Source organism: Olea europaea, unplaced genomic scaffold (genome assembly GCF_002742605.1).
Source record: "Olea europaea var. sylvestris unplaced genomic scaffold, O_europaea_v1 scaffold124, whole genome shotgun sequence".
In the NCBI taxonomy this organism is placed as follows: Eukaryota; Viridiplantae; Streptophyta; class Magnoliopsida; order Lamiales; family Oleaceae; genus Olea; species Olea europaea.
In genome coordinates, this window is record NW_019229835.1 from 353,810 (window position 1) to 363,829 (window position 10,020).

Here is a 10,020-nt window from a genome sequence, read left to right on the forward strand (position 1 = left end):
AAACGGGCTAAATAAGGGAGACGGGGGTTGCGTTGTAATTGAAGAAGTTAAAGGCCCATGTATACAATTAACTGATTGGGGTCATGTTGTATTTTTAAAGTGAGGATCTGTCATGCAATTTTGGATATTGAAGGACCTGATTTTAAATTTTTAATGTTAGATCCCAGGAGAAAATGTAACTTTTGTAAAGGTATTAAATTTGAATTCTAGTTAAAAGGGTTTTAGAATTATATTTTAGATGGATTTGATCTACGTTTTAGTTTTGACCCAACTAAATGTTTATTGACCCCTTTAAAATCACATCGATGATGATGATGATGATGATAATAATAATAATAATAATAATAATAATAATAATAATTGGCTTTTTTTTTTGGTTAAAATGTTTAATTCAGTTATTGTTATTCTTTGTTTATTTAAATTCCGCCTTTCAAATATTGAAATTTTGTTATCAATTTTGTCTATCAATCACATATAAATTTTCGCCTTTTATCAATTGATGATTATAGTTTGTTACATAATTATTGTTCTGTGATTTAATTTTTCATGGGGCTTTGAGAAGATTCTTATTTTTCCACTAAAAGAGAAATATTTTGAAATAAAAATGGGTGGTAACTACCAAAATGGCACACTCATTATTATTTATTCGATTTTCTCTACAATAAAAATATATATTTTTTTGTCCAATAATTTTGATTTATTGCATATAATATCTTGTCTAAAGGTGTTATTATATGTGATATTTTTTGAAAAATGGCATAAGGCAATTAACGAGTTTGCCTTGGTCTAGAAATATCATTCTGTCTAAAGGTAATGGAATTTCGAAAACCAATGTAATTTTACTAACTAGCTATATGATGTGTTTTAAGAGTACATTATATCATATTATATTATCAGCCCAAATGTGACTTTATGATAATGCATCTAGGCTCTTACTGTAATAACATTCATATGATTTTGATTTTAATTATGGATTTTCTAATTAATAACCCCTGTTAATTAGATGGATATTTTATCATCCATTTGACCACATGCATTATGTTTGGATGATATGGAGTACAATATTTTATGTTTTCATAATTTATAATGCCTCGTCTCTTTTGAGTCAATTGTCTGCTATTGAAATCTTAACTGAAAATAATTATGTGAGATGGAAACGAGACGCGAAGATAGCACTTGGTCTCTTAGGCTTGGATTTACAATGGGAAAAAAGCTTGAGAAACCCACAGATGAGAGCACTGTTGAATATGTAGCCGAGTATGAAAAAAAAAACTAATAAGCTTTGTTTGAAAATTATTAAGCACTCCATATCCGATTCCATTATGGGTGCTATCCCCGGTAATGAAAATGTCAAAAGTTTTATGGATGTCATAGGGGAAATTTATTGAGTCTGATAAAGTCAAAACTGGGAATATGATGGATAAATTGATGAACATGAAATATGATAGTATAATTGGTGTTAGGGAGCATGTCATTAAAAATGATAAATATATTATCTAAACTAACGGCTATTAACATTCATATTGCAAAACCCTTCTTGGTCTATCGTGATTTAAATAGCTTTCTTCCCCAGTTTAATCAGCTTAAGGTTGCTTATAATGCTCAACGGGATAAATAGGATTTGAATGACCTTATAGCGGTGTGTGCCCAAAAAGAGTGTATGACGTGTCCTGAGACTGTTGAAATGGTGCACCTAGTTTTTCAGTCATCACAAAACAAGGGGCCTTCTCATAACCATAAGTCTAAGTTTCATAAGGGCAATAAGTCACATCGAAATCAGCATAATAGAAATTTTGAGGGTCAGACTTCTAGTGGTCCTAAAGGAATTATAAAGAAAACTTATCAATGCAAGTTCTACAAAAGGAAGGGTTACCGACGGAAAGACTGTCTTAAGTTTAGGACCTGGTTGGAAAAGAAGAAGAGTTCTGCAGGAGTTCACAGGCAAACGGAGGCCAAGTGAGAATGAAGTGATCTCAAGCGTTGAAAATGGAGTTCAAGTGAAGGTTGAATCATAATATAATTTTTGTATCGCAAGTGAGACGGGATTTAATTTCTAAATTGAAACTTGATGCTTGTGGTTGTACCTTCAACTTTGGTAATGGAAACGTTGAGTTATTTTATGGTTTTCGTTTGATTAGGAATGGACTTTTATGTGATGGTTTATATAAATTGTCTTCAACTCCTTTTGGTGAAGTCTCGTGTGTTACCAATGTATAAAAAAATGGCTTTAATTTGTGAATCGTCCTCTATGTTGTGGCATAAGCGATTAGGTCACATTTTGATTGATAGAATGCAAATATTAGTAAAAGTTGAGATACTTTGTGACACCCCGAACTTAAGTTTCGAGTGTCACGTACTAAACATAATAGTTTCTGCCTTTGGTACATGTAAATACTCTTAAATAGAAGTATTGCACGTTAGAAACTTGTTTTCAACTTGGTAAAATGTCTCTCATAACTTTTTAATGGCCCACAGAAGCGCATGTCGACAAGAAATTATACTTTACATATACGGACTCTCACTGCCACGGTTAGTTGGGGCAGCAAGTTCGACTATTTTTATAAAATTCATCCCAACTCCGTTTTCTATGAAATTTACGACATTAGAAATATATTTTCAAGTAGTTTTCTAGGTTAAAATATAAAAGTTTCCAAGATCATATAATATGGGCGTTTTACTCAAAACAGTGAGGTATTGCACAGAAATTTCAGATTTGACCCTTCAACGTTTAAAAATTCATATCTCAGGCTACAGATATCCAAATTGAGTGAATCTTATGTCCATATTAAGAAAACTCAATGAGGAACGCAGTAATATTTTCAGTCTCTCAAATGGACATTTATGGAGTAAAAAATAACGTGTTTAAGTTGACCTAAAAACTGTCTCGTTTCTGCCTTTTGTCACTTGCAAGGAGAAGTTTTTTTTCAAAAAGGTCTATTAACACAACATAGAAGATATAATTGCTTAATTTACTTCCGGTACCATATTACATCATGTCTCATACATGTTTTTATACAATACCATACGAAAACATACGGAAAGCAATCGGACAAAACATGCAAAAAAAAAAAACTTCGATGCAAAACAACCTTGTCCTTAACCCATCATCGATTATGCCGACTGGCTTCCACCAACTCCGCAATTATGAATCTGAGAATTTAGTATAGAACATTATGAGTATAAAGAATACTCAGTAAGATACCATACTTGGATTTTAACATGTTAATACTACACAAAAGAATGCAATCAAACACATATTTGCACATTCCGGCTTGCCGGTGCCCTTCGGACTTGTCCTAAGGCATAAATAGATATCTAACTTTGTGGACTTGTCCACCACATTCATATTATGGTTTTTCATTCATAGCTTAAGCATAAATTTTACCATGAAATCAAACCACTTAAGCATAGAAAATATCTTACAATAAAACTTGAAGAAATCTTGGTTGAAAATGAATTGAGAAATGCTAGGCTGGTCCTCTTCTTCCCTCACATTTTCTACCCTTTTTAAACAAGTGATAAGTTGTTTTTCATGCAAGGGAAATAAAGGGCAGCAACACATCTATTTATAGGTGAGAAAAATGATAAATTTTGGGTGACTCTTCAACCAATTCTACACGTGGGCAGCATGAAAGAAAATCTTAACTTCAATTAAACACCTATGCATGCCTTTAGCCACCACATGCTTAAGTTAAAACACCTCATGCATGCCTTAGCCACCACATGCTTAAGTTAAAACACCTCATGCATGCCTTAGCCACTTCATGCTTAAATTTAAACAATTCATGCATTGGCTAGTCACCTCATGCTTAAATCTAAAACACCTCATGCATATATGTTTCATCAGTTTTTCGGCCAAGTTTGAGAAACAATGTTTAACTTTAGTAATTAGGTGTAAAATGGACATTTATCCCAAACCCCTAATTAACAAATTATTTGGAAAACTTTTAATAAATCAACCAATGCAAAAGTTGGCAACCATAAATAATTTTTTGGTCATACTAAATTTTGAAAAGTTAAATTGCTATTCTAAAAATTAAATGAGCACAAAATTCGGAGTATTACATACTTCACCCTTTAGACTTCTCTAAATTTGACATTTGTGTGGATTGTATTAGAGGAAAATTAACTAAGTCTACAAGGAAAGTTTCAACTAGGAGTAATAGTATTTTGGACTTGATACATACTGATGTTAGTGGACTTTTACCTTCCAACTTACGTGGGATTTTCACCTTGAGAGAACTTTTGTTGAACCAAATCAAGTTATTCTAGTTCCTGTTATACAAAAAAAGTTTATTCTCAACTAGTCAATGTTGTTAATGAAGAACCGTGGAACCTAGAGAAACTTCCAAATTTCGCCAACAATGATTGGGTCAGTTTTTGAGCCACAAGTTAGAAGATCGCATATGGAATCGAGATCTTTTTGAAAAGTCTACATGAGACAACCTAAAGGTTTTGTTGTGAAAGGAAATGAAAACTTGGTATGTAAGTTAAACAAATTCTTATATGACCTCAAGCAAGTATCATGACAATGATATTTGAAATTTGACGAAGTTGTAACTCTTCTTGGTTTTGTTGAAAATACAATTGATCAATGCATTTTATCTCAAAACCTGTGGGAGAAATTTTATCTTTCTTGTCCTGTAAGTTGGTGATATTTTGCTTGCCAGAAGTAACTTAGGGTTACCTCATGAGACAAAAAAAATGTTGTTCGCTGAGGTTGAGATGAAAGATCTTGGAGAAGTTTCATAAGTACTTGGCATTGAAATATATCATGATAGAAATCATAGCTTATTAGGATTTTTTTCATAAAGCTAATATACGACGTGTTCTAGAAAGGTTTAATATGCAGAACTGTGCACCTGGTGATGTACCTATCATAAAAGGAGATAAGTTTATCAAAACTCAATGTCCAAGGAATGAGCTAGAAAAGGAATCTATGAAGATGATTCCATATGCTAGTACTGTGGGGAGTTTAATATATGCTCAAGTTTTCACTAGGCCGGATGTAGCCTATGCAGTAAGTGTCCTTAGCAGATTTCAGTCAAATTCAGGATAAGAACATTGGAAAGCAGCTAAGAAAGTTATGGGATACTTGAAGAAAACTGAAGGTTATATGCTTACATTCTAGCATTCAAGTCATCTTGAGGTGGTAGGCTACTCAGATTTTGATTTTACTGGATGTCAAGATGATTTAAAATCAACCTTAGGTTATATTTTTACATTAACTGGTGGTGCTATCTCTTGGAAAAGTGCTAAACAGACTATAGTGGCATCTTCTACTATGCAAGGTAAATTTGTGGCATGTTATGGGGCTACAGTCCAAGCCGCTTTGTTAAGAAATTTCATCTCTGGCTTGAAAATTATTGATTCCATCTTGAAATCAATCACTATTTATTGTGATAATGGCACAACAATGTTCTTTTCAAATAATAATTAAAGTCCTGATCGGTCAAAATATGTTGACATCAAATATTTGGTGGTTAGAGAGTGTCAAGGAAAGGCAAACGAATATAGAGCATATCAATGCAAAGCCAATGATTGCAAATACTTTGACTAGGGGACTCACTCCAAAAGTTTTTAAGACACATGTCGCTAATATGAGCATTGTGGAAACATTTGATGTTTTTGGATAGTGGGATATCTCTCTGTGTGTGTGTGTGTGTAAAAGAACTATGTTTTGGGTTTGATCCCTTTAAGGGATCCGTAAGCAACCCATATGTTTTTCGAGTATAGTCACTCTTTCAATAATAAAACATATTCTTCCCTCCACGAACTATTTTGAATATGCATTTGACTTATGTCTTTTTATTATGATATTATTGAGATCTCAAAATATGATAACTAAAGACATAAGATGAGTCTCTTTTGGAGACATGTGGCTTCATTTTGATCTGAAGTATTATGAGGACCGATATGAATTAGCACAGACTTTGATCACATTTGATGCTAAATTCATACCACATACTACTACATTGGTTGGAGGATGGGGATCTATGTCGATAAGGATGTTGACATTTGTAGCTGTGGAATGGTCTTATATCCGTTAATTAGTGTAATAACTTTCATGTTTGATGTTGATATTCTCGTTGGATCGGATCGTGTTACGTAAAGTGTCGTCATTGGAGCTATACTTTTGTGGCCACCTATGTAGTCTAACTCGGGTATTAAAAGTTTTGTTTTAACAATCAAATGTTTGCCCAAGTGAGAGAATGTTGGAATAATTCCAAATATGACTTCACATTCGATTGTAAATTTTACGGGTTAGATGTATGGCTCACAATGACATTATACTTAGGCCAATTATGTTATCAATTTGAACCGTTTTACACCTTATGGGCTTTATTTGATATTATGTGGTAATTTCGAGAATGTGGGTTGAAATTATGTGTAAACCCTAATTAGGGTTTAAGTTGATAATGGGAGGACTAAATAAATTCTTATATAAAGGCTAGATCCCTCTACTCTCCATATGATTTTATTGGTTTGTCCCATCGATGACCAACACTTTTGTGAGAAGTAAGGAGGAGGAAGATCTCGGTGCTATTATTCATATCAACTATGACTTCCGCAGGTATGAATTTGATTTATCAATTTATAATTATTTGCGATTCTTGATTCTTAACATGATTAAAAATTTAATTTCAACATACAAAATGAAATATATCAGTTCTAATATTTGCTCTATTAATTTATGAGTGTATGAGTGTTGTAATAAAAGAATATTTGGGTGTCATATATATAGAGATGTTGAGAGATGATTAAAATAACCATTAAACAAGTTTATTATTATTATTATTATTATTATTATTATTATTATTATTATTATTATTATTATTATTATAATAGCTTGTAGACTTGATTAAGACATTAATGTTTTCTATTGTCATACAATGTGTAAATAATAGTGCAATGAATGGGTTTTGCATCACGTGGTGTACATGTTGCTAGCTATATATAGTTCATCATGTTGTAGAAGTAGAACTCAAGCTTTCCCTTCATCCTCCTCCTTGTGATCCTATCAGTTTAGTCATCGCCTACTCTTTCTATTGCATCCGCACACTAAAGATTAAACTTACCCGATTAATTAATTCTGTGAATACATACATAAATGTTACAGCTTGTTTGGGAGCCATATTTTGCGGAAAAAATTGATTTTTTGACCGTTATTTCACTATTTCAGCCGTCATATTTGATTTCTTCTCTCACGGATGGACCCCACTTTTCTCCTAACGGTCAAAAAATTAATTCTCAAAATCTCTCCCAAACAGGCTCTTGGTTTCATTGAAAAAACAATTCAAAAACATGGAATTTTAATTAATTGTGAATAATGTTACTCCCCGTATTAAGTTAGCCACGACGAGCAACACGTGGAATTTTCATTGATGTCATCGGAAGAGTCAGCCCAAATATATGAAACGACGAAGCAACAAGGTTACAAAGGCTATAGAAGCCGAAGCCTTGTTGTGGCCAAGGTGCCACTCGGCTAGAAACACGATGAAACCCTGACGAAGGGTTTATGCCCAAGTCCTCATGTTCACGAGCAGCCGAAGTTCTGAAAGATGAGGCTGAAGTCTTAAGAGATAAAGAGGTTGTCACATTTCCCGACCTGACGAATATCTTTATGAAAGATTGATTAGATATCTACTTTATTTTATGTAAGGAATATTAGCTTAGAAATATAGGGTAGTTGACTCTTTGTCAATTTAATAAATGCATGTGTAAGAATGAAGTGATATATAGAAAAAGGAGGTATGGGCACATGATTCGAATCCAACGACCACCAAGTCCTCCCCAAACTTTATATATACCCTCCCTTGAAAAAGAAAAGAGGAGATACGTGTGGAAAAATAGAAACAACACATATATATAAAGAAAGAAAGGGGAGAAAACCCTAGAAAAAGAATAAGGAACGGGTATATTAATTTTTTGGCACATTTTGGAGAGAAAAATAAATACTACTCCATACATTTTCAAGCCACTGGATCTCTTATTCATTTCCTTTCTTCTTCCACAAATATACATACTTACAACCAATATACTACAAGAATACATCAATGTGTACACTATCTTCTAAAGACACCCGTTCACCGTTTTCGAGGGTAACATATTGACGCCATCTGTGGAGAGCTTGGAATAGCTAAACCACGAGCACCTCGTGGAGTAAAGTCTTTGAACAAAATGTAACGTTCTTGAAAAACAGCAATACGGGGCATAGCTGAGATGCTTAAAGAGGCAACTCGAAAAGAACTTTGCTAAATCTTTGAGTAAAGGAAAGCAATCCCAAGAAAATAGCCAAAAAGTGATAATTGGTCGAGGAAATGCAGCGATGAGTTCGACAAAGGAAGAAATTGCACCTATGCAGACTAAAGAACGCCTCGATGAGGAAGCGTCCTTGCAAAATACCCTAATAGTCCAAGAGCCATTGCTAGCTGCTCCAGCAGTTCACTATCGAAGAGGTGGCTCGATGAGCAAGTCCAAGCTAGTAGCAAGGCTCGACAGGGAGTTGGCTATAGTCACCACAAACATGAGGGCCATCTCCAAGAAAAATCCTGCAATGTAAGAACTACTAGGGCATATGCAAGGTCAATTGGCCAACTCCTTACAAAACAACGAGGAAAGTGTTTCGGCAGAAAAAGAGGTGGGTGTAGGTATGGTCGCCAATTACGCCGCTCACCAAATGACTGAGGAGATTGCCGTTCCGCCAAACTATAGCAGGGTAGTCACGTTGATGAGGATGACCAGTGTCTTTGATAGACTAGGTCTTACAAGAAATAGGCAAGATCGATCCCATATTTTACCCGCTCAAATCATACTCTTTCCTATCTCCTTTAGACAATCACATCTATTCGACCCTCCATCAGTAGGGGTCAGCATGGACAACATCAACCGAAAGCCATAGCTAACTCAACCATAGATACACGCCTCCCCGCCAAGGAATAGGCGTGAGAGATGAGCTACATTAGCTTAGATGCGGGCCAACCAAGACTGACCACACGGGAGAAAAATATAAGCTAGGAAAATGCGCCTCGCCTCCAAAAATCGACCATTTCAAACAAAGCCCTCTTGCGAAAAGAGGCGTTAAGGTATATAATTACCAAGTCAGGTTCCATAACCCCGACAAACATTAGCCTACCTTTGCAGCGGATCAATGAACCAAGGGCACAGGCCTCACAAAAAAATGATTTGTTGTCTTCCCCATTCCATCAAAAAAATGTGGTATGGTGACGGAAGTCTTAAGAACTACTCCTATGAGAAAGATAAAAGGCTTAGCCTAAAAAGATGAGCTCCAATTTTGGCAATTTCAGACTGAATTCTCTTGCGAAAAGAGGCGCTAAGGTATATAATTGTCGAGGCAAGCCATATAACGTCAGCCAATAATAGTCGAGCTCTCAACAGATCAACGACGAAAAAAATACGATCTATTGTCTTCTCCAGCCAAAGTAGCTCAAGCATAAGCCTCATAGACTTTATTTTCTGTCGAAAGTTTAGCTTAAAATATGAAGGCCAACCCTCCTGTTGTTAATAGACTAAAGACTTCGACTCCATTCAAAGAGGCAAAAAGATGAGGGTTGGAATAGGTCAAAGAAGAAGTAGCCCCACCTTATGTATAACCTAAAAAATCGAACAATGAACTTGTAAAACAAGTCTATTCAAAGAAAAGGTGAAGAAGAAATCATTTCGGTAGAACTGCCCTCATATACAAAATGATGAGGTAGGACCTCATAGGGGTCACCCCATAAATATGCAAATCCCCTTTGACTAATTATAAAGGAAGACCATGTATTAACCGTCCGCTCAGCCTCACAAAATAAAAAGCGATTACAATGTTAAAACTTCGACTTGGGCGACAGGATCGACCCACTTATCTTAGAAAAATATATATATTCAAAATACTTCGAAAATGAAAGAAACCGAGCTGGAACCTAAGAGGCCCACCTTAGAAATAAAAATATTAATCCATAGAGGCACTTCAAATTATATGAGTTCAAAAGACATGCCAATGAATATTAGCCGAAG